Below are 19,481 nucleotides of genomic sequence, written 5' to 3'. Positions count from 1 at the left end.
TTAGTTTTTTTAAGGAACCTCCATACTGTTCTCCATAGTGGCTGTATCAATTTACATTCCCACCAACAGTGCAAGAGGGTTCCCTTTTCTCCGCACCCTCTCCAGCATTTGTTGTTTCTAGATTTTCTAATGATGCCAATTCTAACTGGTGTGAGGTAATACCTCATTGTAGTTTTGATTTCCATTTCTTTAATAATTAGTGATGTTGAGCAGCTTTCCGTGTGCCTCTTGGCCATCTGTATGTCTTCTTTGGAGAAATGTCTATTTAGGTCTTGTGCTCATTTTTGGATGGGATTGTTTGTTTTTTAATATTGAGCTGCATGAGCTGCTTGTAAATTTTGGAGATTAATCCTTTGTCAGTTGTTTCATTTGCAACTATTTTCTCCCATTCTGAGCGTTGTCTTTTCGTCTTGTTTTGGTTTCATTTGCTGTGCAAAAGCTTTGAAGTTTCATTAGGTCCCATTTGTTTATTTTTGTTTTTATTTTCATTACTCTAGAAGGTGGATCAAAAAAGTTCTTGCTGTGATTTATGTCAAAGAGTGTTCTTCCTATGTTTTCCTCTAACAGTTTTATAGTGTCCAGTCTTACATTTAGGTCTCGAATCCATTTTGAGTTTATTTTTGTGTATGGTGTTAGGGAGTGTTCTAATCTCATTCTTTTACATGTAGCTGTCCAGTTTTCCCAGCACCACTTACTGAAGAGACTTTCTTTTCTGCATTGTATATCCTTGCCCCCTTTGTCATAGATTAGTTGACCATAGGTGCGTGGGTTTTTCTCTGGGCTTTCTATCCTAGTCCATTGATCTATATTTCTCTTTTTGTGCCAGTACCATATTGTCTTGATTACTGTAGCTTTGTAGTATAGTCTGAAGTCACAGAGCCTGCTTCCTCCAACTCCATATTTTTCCCCCAAGACTGCTTTGGCCATTTGGGGTCTTTTGTCTTTCCATACAAATTGTGAATTTTTTTGTTCTAGTTCTGTGAAAAATGCCAGTGGTAGTTTGATAGGGATTGCATTGAATCTGTAGATTGCTTTGGGTAGTAGACTCATTTTCACAATGTTGATTCTTCCAATCCAAGGACATGGTATATTTCTCAATCTGTTTGTATCATTTTAAATTTCTTTCATCAGTGTCTTATGGTTTTCTGCATTCAGGTCTTTTGTGTCCCTAGATAGGTTTATTCCTAGGTATTTTATTCTGTTTGTTGCAATGGTAAATGGGAGTGTTTGCTTAATTTCTCTTCAAGATTTTTCATCATTAGTGTATAGGAATGCAAGAGATTTCTGTGCATTAATATTGGATCCTGCAACTTTACCAAATTCATTGATTAGGTCTAGTAGTTTTCTGGAGGCCTCTTTAGCATTATCTATATATAGTATCATGTCATCTGCAAACAGTGACAGTTTTACTTATTCTTTTCCAATTTGGATTCCTTTTATTTCTTTTTCTTCTCTGATTGCCATGGCTAGGACTTCCAAAACTATGTTGAATAATAGTGGTGAGAGTGGCCATCCTTGTCTTCTTCCTGATCTTAGAGGAAATGCGTTCAGTTTTTCACCATTGAGAGTGATGTTTGCTGTGGGTTTTGTCATATATGGTCTTTATTATGTTTAGGTAGGTTCCCTCTATGCCTACTTTCTGGAGAGTTTTTGTAATAAATGGGTGTTGAATTTTGTCAAAAGCTTTTTCTGCATCTATTGAGATGATCATATGGTTTTTATTCTTCAATTTGTTCATATGGTGTATCACGTTGATTGATTTGCATATATTGAAGAATCCTTGCATCCTTGGGATAAACCCCACTTGATCATGGTGTATGATCCTTTTAATGTGTTGTTGGATTCTGTTTGCTAGTATTTTGTTGAGGATATTTGTATCTATATTCATCAGGGATATTGGTCTGTAATTTTCTTTTTTTTGTAGTATCTTTGTCTGGTTTTGGAATCAGGGTGATGGTGGCCTCATAGAATGAGGTTGGGAGTGTTCCTTCCCCTGCATTTTTTGGGAAGAGCTTGAGAAGGATGGGTGTTAGCTCTTCTCTAATGTTGGAGAGAATTCACCTGTGAAGTGAGCTGGTCCTGGACTTTTGTTTGTTGGAAGTTTTTAAATCACAGTATCAATTTCATTACTTGTGATTGGTCTGTTCAGATTTTCTATTTCTTCATGGTTCAGTCTTGGAAGGGTATACTTTTCTAAGAATTTGTCCATTTCTTCCAGGTTGTCCATTTTATTGGCATAGAGTCACTTGTTTTAGTCTCTCAGGATACTTTGTATTTCTGTGGTGTCTGTTGTAACTTCTCCTTTTTCATTTCTAATTTTATTGATTTGAGTCCTCTCCCTCTTTTTCTTGAGTCTGGCTAATGGTTTATCAATTTTGTTTATCTTCTGAAAGAACCAACTTTTAGTTTTATTGACCTTTGCTCTTGTTTGCTTTGTTTCTATTTCATTTATTTCTGCTCTGACCTTTATGATTTCTTTCCCTCTGCTAACTTTGGGTTTTGTTTTTTCTTCTTTCTCTAGTTCCTTTAGGTGTAAGGTGAGATTGTTTATTTGAGATTTTTCTTCTTTCTTGGGGTAGGATCATATTGCTATAAACTTCCCTCTTAGAACTGCTTTTGCTGCATCCCATAGGTTTGGGATCGTCATGTTTTCATTGTCATTTGTCTCTAGGTATTTTTAGATTTCCTCTCTGATTTCTTCAGTTATCTCTTGGTTATTTAGTAACGTATTGTTTAGCCTCCGTGTGTTTGTGTTTTTTACGTTTTTTTCCCTGTATTTGATTTTCTAATCTCATAGCATTGTGGTCAGAAAAGATGCTTGATATGATTTCAACTTTCTTAAATTCACTGAGGCTTGATTTGTGACCCAAGATGTGATCTATCCTGGAGAATGTTCCGTGCACACTTGAGAAGAAAGTGTAATCTGCTGTTTTTGGATGGAATGTCCTATAAATATCAATTAAACCTTTGTGGACTGTTGTGTCATTTAAAGCTTGTGTTTCCTTCCTCTTTGGATGATCTGTCCATTGGTGTAAGTGAGGTGTTAAAGTCCCCCACTATTTTTGTGTTACTGTCGATTTCCTCATTTATAGCCGTTAGCAGTTTCTTTATGTATTGAGGTGCTTCTATGTTGGATGCATATATATTTATAATTGTTATGTCTTCTTCTTGGATTGACCCCTTGATCATTATGTAGTGTCCTTCCTTGTCTCTTATAACATTTTTTGTTTTAAAGTCTATTTCATCTCATATGAGTATTGCTATTCCAGCTTTCTTTTGATTTCCATTTGCATGGAATATCTTTTTTCCATTCCCTTACTTTCAGTCTGTATGTGTCCCTAGGTATGAAGTGGGTCTCTTGTAGACAGCATATATATAGGTCTTGTTTTTGTATCCATTCAGCAAGCCTCTGTCTTTTCATTAGAGCATTTAATCCATTCACGTTTAAGGTAATTATCGATATGTATATTCCTATTACCACTTTCCTAATTGTTCTGGGTTTGTTTTTGTGGTCTTTTCTTCTCTTGTATTTCCCACTTAAAGAAGTTCCTTTAGCATTTGTTGTAGAGCTGGTTTGGTGGTACTGAATTCTCTTAGCTTTTGCTTGTCTGTAAAGCTTTTGGTTTCTCCAACGAATATGAATGAGATCTTTGCTGGGTAGAGTAATCTTGGTTGTAGGTTCTTCCCTTTCATTACTTTAACTATATCGTGCCACTCCCTTCTGGCTTGTAGAGTTTCTGCTGAGAAATCAGCTGTTATCCTTATGGGAGTTCCCTTGTATGTTATTTGTCATTTTTCCCTTGCTACTTTCAATAATTTTTGTCTTTAATTTTTGCCAATTTGATTACTATGTGTCTTGGCGTGTTTCTCCTTGGGTTTATCCTGTATGGGACTCTCTGTGCTTCCTGGACTTGGGTGACTATTTCGTTTCCCATGTTAGGGAAATTTTCGAGTATAACCTCTTCAAATATTTTCTTGGGTCCTTTCTCTCTCCTCCTTCTGGGACCCCTATAATGCACATGTTGTAGAGTTTAATGTTGTCCAAGTGATCTCCTAGGCTGTCTTCATTTATTTTCATTCTTTTTTCTTTATTCTGTTCCACAGCAGTGAATTCCACCATTCTGTCTTCCAGGTCACTTATCCATTCTTCTGCCTCAGTTATTCTGCCATTGATTCCTTCTAGTGTATTTTTCATTTCAGTTATTGTATTGCTCATCTCTGTTTGTTTGTTCTTTAATTCTTCTAGGTCTTTGTTAAACATTTTTTGCATCTTCTTGATCTTTCCTCCATTCTTTTTCTGAAGTCCTGGATCATCTTCACTATCATTATTCTGAATTCTTTTTCTGGAAGGTTGCCTATCTTCACTTCATTTAGTTGTTTTTCCTGGGTTTTATTTTGTTCTTTCATCTGGTACATAGCCCTCTGCCTTTTCATATTGTCTGTCTTTCTGTGAATGTGTTTTTTTCCCCACAAACTGCAGGATTGTAGTTCTTCTTGCCTCTGCTCTGTGCCCTCTGGTGGATGAGGCTTTCTAAGAGGCTTGTGTAAGTTGCCTGCTGGGAGGGACTGGTGGTGGGTAGAGCTAACTCTTGCTCTGGTGGGGAGAGCTCAGTAAACTTTAATCTGTTTCTCTGCTCATGGGTGGGATTGGGTTCCCTCCCTGTTGGTTGTTTGGCCTGAGGCAACGCAACACTGTAGCCTACCTGGGCTCTTTGGTGAGGCTAATGACAGTCTCCGGGAGGGCTCACACCAAGGAGTACCTCCCAGAACCTCCGCTGCCAGTGTCCCTGTCCCCATGGTGAGCTATAGCCACCCCCACCTCCGCAGGAGACCCTCCAGCACTAGTAGGTAGGTCTGGTTCAGTCTCTTATGCGGTCACTGCTCCTTCTCCTGAGTCCCAATGCGCACACTACTTTGTGTGTGCCCTCCAAGAGTGGAGTCTTTGTTTCCCCCAGTCATGTTGAAGTCCTGCAATCAAATCCCAGTAGCCTTCAAAGTCTGATTCTCTAGGAATTCCTCCTCCTGTTGCCAGACTCCCAGGTTGCGAAGCCTGAGTGGGATTCAGAACCTTCACTCCACTGTGTGGGCTTCTGTGGTATAAGTGTTCTGCAGTTTGTGAGTCACCCACCTAGCAGTTATAGGATTTGATTTTTTTGTGATTTCACCCCTCCTACCATCTCATTGTGACTTCTCCTTTGTCTTTGGATATGGGATATCTTTTTTGGTGAGTTCCAGAGTCTTCATGTCGATGATTGTTCAACAGTTAATTGTGATTCCAGTGCTCTCGCAAGAGGGAGTGACAGCATGTCCTTCTACTCCGCCATTTTGAACCAATTCAGTTCTGTAGGTCAGAAGTCCAGCACCGCCTGGCTAGGTTCTTTCCTCAGAGTATCACAAGGCTAAAATCAAGGTATAAGCCAAGCTGAGTTCTTGCGTGTGAGATCTGGGAAAAGCCAATTCATTCTTGGAGCAGACAAAATTCACCTTCTTGCTATGGTAGGCCAAAGCCCTATTTCCTTGATTGCTATCAGCCAGAACCACTCTTAGCTCTTAGAGGCTGCCCACATTCCTTGCCATCCCATCTATTCTTAATACCTCCAAATTTCTAAATACTTTAGTTATATAACTAAAGTATATATATATATATATATATATATATAGAACTATATATTTAGTTATAAATACCTTAAATATTTTCTGTTGATGAGACAAAGATCTAACTCACAAAAACCAGTTTGTCTGGCTGCTCCTCTGCAACCATTTCTGTTTGTATTTTAGGGCATGACTTCCTTGTTTTTATTTCACCTTTCAGTGATTTTTTTTTTATCCCCTTAGCCTTTTTCAGATATGTGTTGGAATCTCCTGTACTCAAAGTTCTCCTTGCATTCATTTTATTAGTTTATACATTTATTATGTGTTTACTATTATTTGAGTGGAGTTTTGGAGGAAAGGAGGTAAACAGCATGAGCTTAGTTTGTCATATTGTAAGATTAGACAGCTTCTTGAGTTTAAGAATCATATGTATTAAGAAATCAAGAGGGATATAGAAGAAGGCTAAATGATAGGTACTTTCATGTAAATAGGAAAGACAGAAACTTGTGCAAAATTACTTTGAGTTACCTAATATTTCTGATACTTGATTTCCCATCTGGAAAATAAAGTGGATGAATAAGATGATTTCTAAGTTCCTTCCAACTTGAACATTTTATTCTTATATTGATTTTCTCTTATGCTGGCTTAATCTGTTTCAATAAAACATAATCTACACATACTGCCTTTCTGTTTGTATCCCCAATATGTTCATGATTGGACATGAGCAGTGAAATTTGATAGATATCATAGAACATTCTGCCACCCTTCATTAATGATCACCTTCTTTCAAGGTTAGCAATTAAAAGGAAAGAATTTATAAACCTTTTATCTTAATTCTTATTGAAATTTACACTCAGTAATGCCCATTTTAGTTAATGTAGTTGGGTAATACTTATTTGTGTATTTGGGGAACATATGCATAATTTGACCAAATAAATCTGGCAGACTATTATGGTCTTCAGGAATGCTTACTTGTTCTCCAATGCTGAGTTTGTTAGCCCTTCAAAGGGAAACATCCAGGATTCATCATGATTTTTCCTGTTCCTCCATATTCAACATCTAATCAATTCATTAGCAAGTATGCTTTACTTCTAATACATATTTATCTAGTCTTTTCTTATCAACTACACCAATACCACCCTCTCTTGGGTCACCCCTATAATTCTAGCCTCCTGTCTCAGTCTCCTAACTGGTTCCCTTGCTTCCACTCTTTCCCCTACATTCCACTATTTTGAAAGGGTTTTCCAACACACATAGAATCAAATCAAAACTCCTACCATGACCTATAAACCTTTCCTAATCTGACATGACTTCCTCCCATCTCATCTTCTTTTAATCTCTCTCACTCCTTTACTCCATTTGCACAATACTGGCTCTGGTGCTTCTCTAACTGTCAAACCCTTTCCATCTTTTGGCCATTGCACTTGTGGTATCCTCTGCTTAGAATGGTCTCCCAGATCTTTCTATGGCTGATCTACTTCCCATTTACTTCTTTGCTCCAATGCATCACCTCAGAGAGGACTTTGAAAAGAGCAATGCTTGTTGTTCAGACCCAGGCACTCTGTTCGCTTTGCCCTAACTTATTTTCTTCATAGCTTATCATTTTGTGGTATCACATGAATTATTTATGAATATATATTTATTTATATTTTACTTCTCTTTATCTCCACCCCTCTGTCTCTCCATCTCTCTCTCTCTCTTTTTCTTTCTCTTCCTCTTCTTTCCTTCCATAGAAGGGTAGAGGAGAGGTTTTGCCTGCCTCCTTTGCTGATGTACAGCTTTTTCTAGCAGCTTTTTCAGGATAGTGCCTGACAAATAATAGGGACTTACAATATTTTTATTTTGAGAGGGGGCAGAGTCAAGATGGTAGACTAGGAAGACTCTGAGCTCACATCCTCCTGTGAACGTATCAAAACTACAACTAAATACTAAGCAATTCTCACTGAGAATAACCTGAACTAGCAGAATCACTCTTCTGTAAACAAGACTGTAAAGAATGAATCAAATGGAGTCTAGTAGGAGGTGAGAAGATATTTAGTAATGTACAATATATAGCAAATACATAGTAAAGGCAGTGGATCAATCACTTAAATAAGCTAGTATGGGGGATAAAAGACAAAAATTATAAAGTCAACTATAACTACAATAAATGGTTCAGGGACAGACATGAAAATGTAAAAATATGGCATCAAACACACAAAACGTGGGGGAGAGGTGAGTAAAAAATGTAGATCTTTTAGAATGTGTTTGAACTTACATGACTATCAGTTTAAAACACATAGGTACAATTATAGGTAAGCATATATGAACTTCATGGTACTACAAATCCAAAACCTACAAGAGATACACAAAAATTAAAAAGAAAGGAACCCAAACATAACACTAAAGAAAATCATCAAACCATAATGAGAGACTAAATGAGCCTAAAAGAAGAAGGAAAGAAAAGAACAGAGAAGAACTACAAAAACACCTACAAAACAAGTAACAAAATGACAGTAAGTACCTGACTATCAATAATCACTTTAAATGTCAATGGACTAAATGCCCCAATCAAGAGACATAGTGTGGCTGACTGGATAAGAAAAGAAGACCGGTCTATATGCTGCTCACAAGAGACTCACTTAGGAGCTAAAGACAAAGACTGAAAGAGAGAGAATGGAAAAAGATATTCCATGGAAGTGAAAACTAAAAGAAATTGGCTGTAGCAATACTCATATCAAAAAAGTAGAATTTAGGGGCTTCCCTGGTGGCACAGTGGTTAAGAATCTGCCTGCCAATGCAGGAGACACAGGTTTGAGCCCTGGTCTGGGAAGATCCCACATGCCGCGGAGCAACTAAGCCCGTGAGCCACAACTACTGAGACTGCGTGTCTGGAGCCTGTGCTCCACAACGGTAGAGGCCATGACAGTGAGAGGCCCACGCACCGTGATGAAGAGTGGCCTCTGCTCGCCGCAACTGGAGAAAGCCCTCTCACAGAAATGAAGACCCAACACAGCCAAAAATAAATTTATTAAAAAAAAAAAAAAGTAGAGTTTAAACCAAAGTCTATAATAAAAGACAAAGAAGGGCATTATTTAATAATAAAGGAGGTCACTCCATGTAGAGGATATAACATTCATAAACACATATGCACCTGATATAAGAGCACCTAAATATATAAAGTAAATATTAACAGACATAAAGTGAGAAATTGACAGTAATACAATAGTAATAGGTGACTTTAAAACCCACTTCCATCAATAGATAGATCATGCGGACGGAAAATCAGTAAGGAAAATGTGAACTTATATGTTAAACCAGATGAACTTAAAATATTTCTATAGGACATTCCATCCAGAATCAGAATGTACATTCTCTTCAAGTGCATATTGAATATTCTCCCAGATAGATCTCATGCTAGGCCACAAAACAAGTTTCAGTAAATTTAAGAAGACTGAATTATATCAGGCATCTTTTTTTGACCACAACAGTATGAAAGTAGAAATCAATTACAGGAAGAAAATTGGGAAAAATACAAACATGTGGAGACTAAATATTTGCTACTAAAATACAAATGGGTCAATGTAGAAATCAAAGAGCAAATGAGAAAATACCTTGAGACAAATGAAAATAATAACACAAACTTCCAAAATCTATGGGATGCAGAAAAAGCAGTTCTAAGAGAGATACCAGCCTACCTCAAAAAATAAGAAAAATCTCAACCTACTTTTCCTTGTAAAGGAATTACAAAAATAAGAACAAACCAACCCCAAAGTCAGTAGAAGGAAGATCAGAGCAGAAATAAATAAAAGAGACCAAAAAAAAAATTAATGAAACTAAGAGCTGGCTTTCTGAAAAGATAAACAAAATTGTTAAACCTCTAGCAAAACTAATTTAAAAAAAGAAGTTACAAACAATATCACAGAAATATAAACAATCATAAGACTATACCACTAACACTTATATGCCGACAAATTAGACAACCTGAAAGAAATGGATAAATCCCTAGAAACATACAGTCTTCCAAGACTGAGTCAAGAAGAAATAGATCATCTGAAGACTAATTATTAGTATTGAAATGGAATCAGTAATCAAAATTCTCCAAACTTTTTGTTGGGAGTCCAGGGCTAGATGCTTTCACAGGGGAATTCTACCAAACATATAAAGAAGAACTAATAATTATCCTTCTAAAACTACTCCAAAAAATTGAAGAGGAAGGAACACTTAAAAAGTCACTTTACCAGGTCAGCATTAAATGATACCAAAACCTGACAAAGACGTTACAAAAAAAGAAAGTTACAGGCTAACATCACTGATGAACATAGATACAAAAATCGTCAACAAAATATTAGCAAACCAAGTTCAACAAACACAAAAAGGATCTCACATTGTGAGATCAGGAACAAGACAAGGATGCCCACTATCATAATTTCTATTTAACATAGAATTGGAAGTCCTAGCCACAGCAATATGACAAGATAGAGAAATAAAACACATCCAAATTGGAAAGGAAGAAATAAAATTGCCACTATTTGCAGCTGACGTGATACTGCATAGAAAACCCTGAAGACTCCCCCTGAAAAATCTATTAGAATAAACGAATTCAGTAAAGTTGCAGAATACAAGATTAATATACAGAAATCTGTTGCATTTCTACACACTAAAAACAAACTATCATAAAGATAAAACAATCCTATTTACAACCACATAAAAAAAATAAAATGTCTAAGAATAAATTTAGGAGATGAAAAGAGGAGATGAAAGACCTATACTCTGAAAACTATAAGATATTGATAAAGAAAACTGAAGATTGTTGAAGAAAATTGAACAAACAAATGGAAAGATATCCATGTTCATGGATTGGAAGAATTAATATTGATAAAATCCGTACTACCCAAAACAGATTTAACGCAATCCCTGTCAAAATACCTATGACGTTTTTCACAGAACTAGAACAGATAATCCTAAAATTTGTATGGAACCACAAAAGACCTCGAATAGCCAAAACAATCCTGAGAAAAATGAACAAAGCTGGAGGTATCACACTCCCTTACTTCAGACTATACTACAAAGTCATAGTAATCAAAACAGCATGAGACTGGCACAAAAACAGACATGTAGATCAATGAACAGAATAGAGAGCCCAAAAATAAACCCATGCACTTATGGTCACTTAATCTACAACAAACAAGGCAAGAATTTACAATGGGGAAAAGACAGTCTCTTCAATAAGTGGTGATGGGAAAACTGGACAGCTACACATGAAAAATCAAAGTTAGAACAGTTTCTCATACCATATAAAAAATCAACTTAAAATGGACAAAAGACGTAAATGTAAGACCAGAAACCATAAAACTCCTAGAAGAAAACAGACAGTATTCTCCTTGACAAAGGTCTTAGCAATATTTCTTTGGATCAAAACACAAAAATAAACAAATGGGACCTAATTAAATGTAAAAGCTTTGCACAGAGAAGGAAACTATCAACCAAACAAAAAGGCAACCTACTGAATGGGAGGAGATATTTGCAAGTGATATGTCTAATAAGGGGTTAATACCCAAAATATATAAAGAGCTCATACAATTCAATATCAAAAAAAGGAAAAAAAACAACTTGATTAAAAAATGGATAGAGGACACGAATAGGCGTTTTTCCAAAGAAGACATACAGATGGTCAACAGGTACATGAAAAGATGCTCAATATCACTTATCATCAGGGTAATGCAAATCGAAACCACAATGAGATATTACCTCATGCCTGTCAGAATAGCTATTGTCAAAAAGACAAGAAATAGCAAGTGTTGGCAAGGATGTGGAGAAAAGGGAACTCTAGTACTTTGCTGATGGGAATGTAAATTGGTACAGCCACTATCAAAATCAGTTTAGAGGTTCCTCAAAAAATTAAAAATAGAACTACCATATGATCCAGCAATTCCACTCCTGGGTTATATTTGAAGAAAATGAAAACACTAATTGAAAAAGATATATGCACTGGAGTGTTCATAGTGGAATTATTTATAATAGCCAAGATACAGAAGCTACCTAAGTGTCCATTAACAGATGAGTGGATAAAGAAGATGTGGTATATATACACAATGGAATATTACTCAGCCATAAAAAGAATGAAATTTTGCCATTTGCAACAACATGGATGGACCTGGGGGATATTATGTTCAGTGAAATAAGTCAGACAGAAAAAGACAAATACTGAATACTTTAACATATATGTGGAATCTAAAATATAAAACAAAAAGTGAATATAATAAAACCAAACAGACTCTCAGATACAGAGAACAAACTAGTGGTTACCAGTGGGGAGGCAGGGGAGGGGTAAGATAGGTGAAGAGGATTAAGAGTTACAAACTACTAGGTTTAAAATAAATAAAATATAAGCATGTAATGTACAACCCAGAGAGTATAGCCAACATTTTATACTAATTTATATGGAGTATAACCTATAAAAATATTGAATCTCTATGTTATACACCTGAAACTAATATTATACTGTAAGTTAACTATATTTCAAATAAAACAAAAAGGTTTTTACTTTGATTCTAATTGCTTGTTTAATTGCTTCAAATCCCCACTAGTCTTCAAGCAATTACAGAGCAGGAAACATGTCTGCCTTGCCATTTTATCCCCAGTGCTGACTAGAGTGCTTGCAAAAATAACGGTGTTTAAAAAAAAAAAGAAAAAGGATAATATTTTCTGAACTCAATGGCAAATCTTATTTGGAAGCTACACCTTATGACATTTTTATGAAACAGTCTAAAAATTATAATAAATTATTGGCTTCAAGACATTTCTAGGCTGATGAGCTCTTTGAATAATTTTAAAAATGACAGTAAATTTAAAAACCTTTAAATGCATTCAAATTTTATTTATGATGGTCACCTTGCTAGTGTTTGTGGTTTTCTATCTATTCCACATAGGCTCCTTGAATCTATCAGTGTCCTACATAGCAACTGGACACTATATTAGAAATGAGGACACATCCAACTCTATTAAATAAGAATATGTATTTATGCAAGTCACTGAATCCTAGGATATTCCATTTGCTTTGTTTGTAAGCTGAAAAGAATGGTGTACGTGATCTCCAAAATGCTGTTGTTCTTGTCATACCATATATTTTATGTCATATCAATAATACTGGCTTTCCATAAAAGAGTAGATGAGTCATCACTAAACATACAGTCACATTTTAGTATTACTGGAAGATGGGTTTAGTTCTGAATACCTGTTTCAAGAACATTGTTTTAGTGTGCAGGCATTAGTTAACTACTAGAACGTCCTTTCTTGCTGACCTTTGAGTTTATTTGCCTATTGGATTGTGATGATTTATTAAGGTAGATGATTTTCTTTGAAATGAAAAAAAAAACTAAAACAATTTTAAAAACCATGTTCAGTGCTTCATAGTGTTGCTTACCAATGTTTAAGGTAAAACAAATCTATTTGTTTTTTTAGATTAACAAATCATATGTTCATTGATGGTTTCCACTCAACTATGTGGCCTTATGTACTATATTCATATTAGTTCTTTATTCCAACTTTTTTTTTTTTTTTGCTTCTCTTTATACCACTAGTCTTCTAGTCATTTTTAGGTCTTTCTCTTGAACTACTTTATGTTCTTCAAATTTCACTTAATGTAGAAGCCAAACTGCAAAGGTGGGACAATGAATATGGTTAATAGGGGCCATAAAGGAATTCCTTTACAATTCATTAATTTTCTGTTCACTAACATTTTAATGTCATTTAAATTTTTTTTAGAAATAACAAAATATTGGTGATTTAAATCAATTTGATCTCTATCAGGAGCTTATTAGTAGGCAGAAATAGATGTGATTGGCTACACATGATTAGGGGCATGTACTTTGCTTTAAAACAAATAAACAAAACAAGAAAAAAGGGGGAAAATCAATAAAAACAAATACCACCATTATTTTTATATCTTTAAAGTGTTTTGGTTTTATAGAGTCACCTATTAAGTTGAAAACGTCCTCATGTCACACTGAGTAATAGGCAGTATGAGGATGTTAGGAAGAGTTGGTGTTTAGTTGTAGTTTCCAAGTTTAGAATAGAAGACAGTATATGCTGTAGGTCAGTATCAAGGAGATCAGACCGAGTCAAGAGCAAAACACTAGAAAAGACTGGAGAAATGGTAGATTAGACTTACAGTGTTCTCTGTAGGTATAAATCAAGATATGTAAATGAAAATCCTGGCAGCAGAGTAGATTAGGCTCTCAAAAATTGTATAAAGAACAGAACAAGGAGACGGAAGAAAATAGTAAAATTCAGGAAAGGGTAAAGAAGAAGAGTTTTTCTTAGAAACATGAAGTTGAGGAGCTGGGACCCCATCATCAAGAGGCAGAGCCAATGACTGATGTGAGCGGGAGCCTTTATTTCTCTAAGGAAAGGAACTGAGTTCAAAGGGCTGAGAAAGCAGAAGTATTTAAGTTATGAGTGACTGGTGAATGTTCTATCACTCCCTGGCAAGTTCACTTAGTGAATTCTTATCACCAAACCACACGGTGGGAGTTAGCAGAAATAGGGCTCGGGGAAATCACCTTCAATATTTGTAGGCATGGTTTGTAGTGGATATGGCTTTAATAGCCACAAGCTGAAGAGTGAGAAATATGTCATATACCTGTGCCTTCTTCTTATAAACTCTGAGAACCCAATCAACTGGGAGAATTGAGTCTTTGTTGACTTTGGAGATTCTCTTTCTTCCTGTCAAGGTCATGGATAAATTCTAGAAGGTTAATCTGCATGAAAGCCTCAGAGGCGGTTCATGTACTTTGTTCTCACTGATTATTACTAAAATGTCCAATGACCAAGTCTTCATGGTACCCTGGGTTTCTGGGACTCTGTTGTTTCTGTGTTATGTTTTGGGTACAAAAAACCTTTATGGAAAGTGGGAGATCTGGAGATGCTAGATGCTTCCTCAGGCTCTGCTTACAGCCACTGAAATCCTACCACTCCCCCTGGGGTAATGAAAATGGAGAAAAATCCTCTTTTTTTTTTTTTTTTGCCTTTTAGAGTCCTGCCTATCCACCCTCTACCAAAGTCAATTCTTCTCCATGATATCAAGCATAATCTCTTCAAATGTGTTTGAACACTTAAAAAGCTGTAACATGGAGTTAACTTCAAGTGAGTTCTATTTTCTGCTCTACAAAAATCTTTATGGTAAGAACATTCAAATGGCACAACAACATGCTTAGAAATAAGGGAAGGAAAAAATGGAGGTCAGTCACATATACATAACTCAATAATTTATCTAGTCACTTTGTACCACTAGAAAACCTTTGTGTCCTCTCAAAGAACACTTGTTTCCCATTCCTGTGTGACCACATACCATTATCACAGTCACCATCTCTACCACCACCAGAAAGCTGAAACATGTACACGTCATCCTGTATGGAGATGTTACCCCAGAGTGTGACATGTACACAAAACAGTGCCTGTCGACATCTCAAGAACTAGGAAGGTGAGCTTGGGTGCCAGGATAATGTTTGACGACCCCTTTCAGGAGCTCACTTTTCTTAATCTTCCTTCTCCCACCACCAGTTCCATCCCACCCAGGGTTTCAGTCTTAGAAGGGTTTTAGGGCCCCACTTATTCTCACTGGTGTTTGTCCTAAACATAAGCACATCTGACCTAAATGCAGTTATGTAAAGCTTATATTTATTACTGGCAATTATAGCATTGAATCTTATCTCCACCAATACAATGTCATCTTCCTAATCATCCCTTTTCTTCCGCCATACCTGTATCAAGATCTCCTGCTGATGTTTTCCTAGATTAAGTTAGTTTGGCCTCTTTATCTCACCCATTTGAGGATCAGACTTTAAAGGGTGAGAGAAGAATGAAAAGTTATGGTGCATAATTGCTTAGGAGCAGAGTGGTCTCGCTCTAGCTTACCTGAAAATGTCAGTTGCTCAAAACAGTATTATGGCTTTATTCCATCAGTATGCGCTGAGTGTTGTTTTCTTGGGTGGGTGTGGTTCACCCTGACGTTCTTCTTTCCCACAAAGAGTTGTGTATGCTTGCAAAAACTCCTTGCGGTTGCTCTTGGGGGTGTTTCCTCTTTGAGAAGGGCAGGAAAAAAGAGACTATCTTGTTTCCTGACCAAGTGGGAAGGCTGATCACGCAAGGACCCAGCTTCTCAGGTCTGAAGGGAGAGTGCAGAGAGTTTTAAGAGTGTCTTTCACACCACTGTGCTTGGTGCCAGAGGGCAAATATCAAAAAATCAGCCAAGGTGATTTACAAGGACAAGGTATTTGCGTGTGTCTGACTCTAAAGATTAAGGCTAGTGCTCTTAAGAAAAGAATTTGGAGTTGAGGAACCAAGTCAAACGAGGTTAGAATATGGACAGAATAGTGTGATTGGGTGGATCAGAACAATTCTAGAGATGTTGGTTAATGGTCAAGTCTAGATACTTAGATATTTCCCAATTTCCACAGTAATGCTGATGAAGGCACCAATCCCCATTTAAAAAATTTTTATCATAAAAAAGAAAAAGAAGCCCAAGAATAAGAATACTCTAGATACACTCAGTGCTGATGACATAATTCGGCGTTAAAATAGAGAGTATAAACCATTTGGAGGGCTTCCCTAGTGGTGCAGTGGTTAAGAATCCGCCTGCCAAGGGTCGGCGGAATCCGTCAAGCCCTGCTCCGGGAAGATCCCACATGCCACGGAGCAATTAAGCCCCTGCGCCACAGGAACTGATCCTGTGCTCTAGAGTCTGCGAGCCACAACTACTAAGCCCTTGTGCCACGACAGCTGAAGCCTGCGCGCCTAGAGCCCGTGCTTCGCAACGAGAGAAGCCACTGCAATGAGAAGCCCGCGCACCGCAACGAAGAGTAGCCCCCACTCGCGGCAACTTAGAGAAAGCCCACATGCAGCAACCAAGACCCAATACAGCCAAAAATAAATAAATAAAAATTAAAAAAAAAAAAACATTTGGATGCCCATGAAGCTATAAGTTCCTCGATGGGACATGTCAAAGAGAAAGGGAGATCAGACTGGTAAATATCAGTCTTGAGGCTTGCTGTCTCATGTGTGCGTCTAACACTGACCCCCACCACAAGAGGCCACAAGAAACACTCATTTAGGCTTTGAATGGCATTCAGTGGATAATATCAAGTTTTCTAAATGAAGTGGCCTATGTAAGCACCTTCGTGTCTGGTGCAAATAGATAATCAATATTCTTATATTAAGTACAATAATGTATCAGGGGATATCCGTAGCAGCTGCCCAAGGCCCAATTAGGAGAAAACAAGTTTGGGGACTTTAGTTCATTCAAAGCGATTTTTGTGGTTAAAAAATCTAATCCCTAAAAGGATTTATGAAGACAAAATTATGGAGTCAATTATTCAAGAACCAGGGAGCCACAGTATATACTATTCCTGTCTTCCTTACCAGACTTTGAACTTCTTAAGGGCCTGGAATATATATATTGCATCTTCCATGCCTGGAATGTAGAATGTACTAAATAAGTGTTTCTAGAATAAATGTACGATTTCTTTTTCACTTCGCTTATTGCAGTAATGTTCTCCATTTATCTCCATTTCCCCCTATTTCCCAAGCACCTTTTGCCCCTTGGCCTAGATATTGAATATGTTTCATCATATTTTAAATAGACCTAGTCAGAGGTTCCCATGATAATCTCTGCCACAAGCATGTTGGCCAACGTGCCAGGGCGTTAGGAGGCGTGCCAGCACATTGCATAAGTGTCTGGATCATGTAATCAGATACTGTGACATGGAACAAAGTGAGCAGGGGAAGCCAAAGAAGTAAGACAGAGTGAAAGGGGAAAGGAGAAAACCAGAGAACTGCTACCACAATGCACTAGAAGCAGGGGAGGCTGTTGGATTCTTCCGCAGCCATGCTGTCAGAGAGTTTACTGATAGAGAAAGGTTGAAATAAAATCCAGAATCTAACTGTGAGAAGAGTTATTAGACCACTTGATCGAAGATCAAAGACAAGAAATAGACATTTCCTTTTGTGGCACAGAGCTTGTGATCGCCCTAGTATAGCTGGGACACACAAAGCTATGGTAGAGGCCGGGATCACTCACTAATACTGTTTGTACTTCATTTTTCTCTGAAATTTATTACAGATTTTGTTCCAAGGGATTATAGGAGAAATAAGAAAAGTTTTAGAACGTATTTGAATGCAATCTATGAAATGTCATTTGTTTTAAAAATCTGAAAGGAAAGGGATTTCACTTCATAGCGCATTTTCCCCATTTTAGGCACTATTGTTTTCTGCTTACCCTCAAGTGATTGTTTTCTAATACTCTTGCATATTTGGCAAAAAATGGATAACCAATACACTGTAATTTTATATACAGTAGAGATTAGAAAATGATTGTGGTAAGGGGTGCCTGGTGAAGACACTAACATCTCTACATGTTCCTGTAAAAGAGCCTTGAGATGATATTTTTTCAAATCATCTTGTTCAAACTTTGCTCTCAGGAACCTTAATGTCACCACTTAACTGTACCCAAGATTTTCGAAATAGTTTTAACATTACAGAAAGAAATGTTCTGGGAGCAGGTATGTAAGAGATGTCTGGATGTCAGATAATTTAGGATCTGAGCTCATTCTGTTTATTTACAGCTTGATAACTCTAGGGAGGAAATGTATTCCCTTTTTATTTACAGGATCTCCCAGGTGAAAGACAATTGTTCTTAGATCATTCTCCCAGCTCTTTCAATCAAAGTTCTTGGACTTAAAACTGATTTTTTTTTTCCCAAAGCTGTATATATCTTGGAGGAGGTAGATGATTTTGGAGAAGACGGTACAAGATAGAAAAAAGGGTACACAGGCTATGAAGTGATTTGACATGCTATTTCTTGTAAAAGTCCTTAAGGAATCTTCACTTGCATGATCAACTTCCCCAAACTGAATGAATACTAATTTTACACTGAATTAATACTCATAAAGTAGTTATAAAAAACCATAGAATATTGTTTATGAGGCACTGTTGGTTCTATTTCTTATTCTACTATAAGTAAATAAACATTTATATTTTTATTTCTTAGACTCTTACATAAACTAAGAATATAAGTGTAATTCTGGCAGGTAGCATAAAGTGACATTTCCTTGGAAAAATATTTAAACCATAGCCTTCATACTGGTTTTTCATATTTTTTATTTTTTAAAACTAATATTTTGGGGGTTTTTTTGTGTTAAAGATGAGCATGTTCCTTAAATGTAATTAGGGAAATACTTAAAAATGAAAAACATATATATCTATTATTTGTTCCACTAACTAAAGGTGACCACTCTAAAGGTTTTGTATATTTTCTTCCAATGAAAAGCCTATTTCTTATTGCTTAAGAGTAGCACTTAATGATGATCAGTTATTGTAAAGTATCAAAAAATTAAGAAATCCAGTATTATTAATTAGGATTTGAAAGAAATGATAGAAATAAAATAGTCATACATATCATGACAACTTAGTTCTCATTCATTTAGGCTTTGCATCTATTGGATTCATTTTTTTCTTCTGATTGTAGTATTTTCTGATGTTCTAAATATCTGTTATTATGGTTCATTTTGACCACTATTCCTAGATATTATCATAGCAAATATCTATAGAGCATAGTAAAACAAAACAAAACAAGACAAAAAAACACCCTTGATTCTGATTTCAGGCCCTTCACACATCTCAATTTCAAATTTATATAGTGATAAGTCCAAGGCCAAATTTAGAATCCATGTAACCCACAATCTAACCTTCAAGGGCCTAGGATTCATAGCTCTTGCTCAGAGCTGAGGAAAAGTGGTCCTTGGTTTTAAAAGAAGGTGGGTTGGGGCAGCTGAGTATTGGGAAATCACCCAAGTGACAGTGTTTGGAAAACATAGACTCATGGGTGATCCATTAAAACTTCATTTCCTGTT

The sequence above is a fragment of the Aethalodelphis obliquidens genome, unplaced genomic scaffold (assembly GCF_003676395.1).
Source record: "Aethalodelphis obliquidens isolate GAN/ISIS:26980383/991018 unplaced genomic scaffold, ASM367639v1 scaffold27, whole genome shotgun sequence".
NCBI lineage: Eukaryota > Metazoa > Chordata > Mammalia > Artiodactyla > Delphinidae > Aethalodelphis > Aethalodelphis obliquidens.
This window is presented reverse-complemented; position numbering follows the sequence as displayed.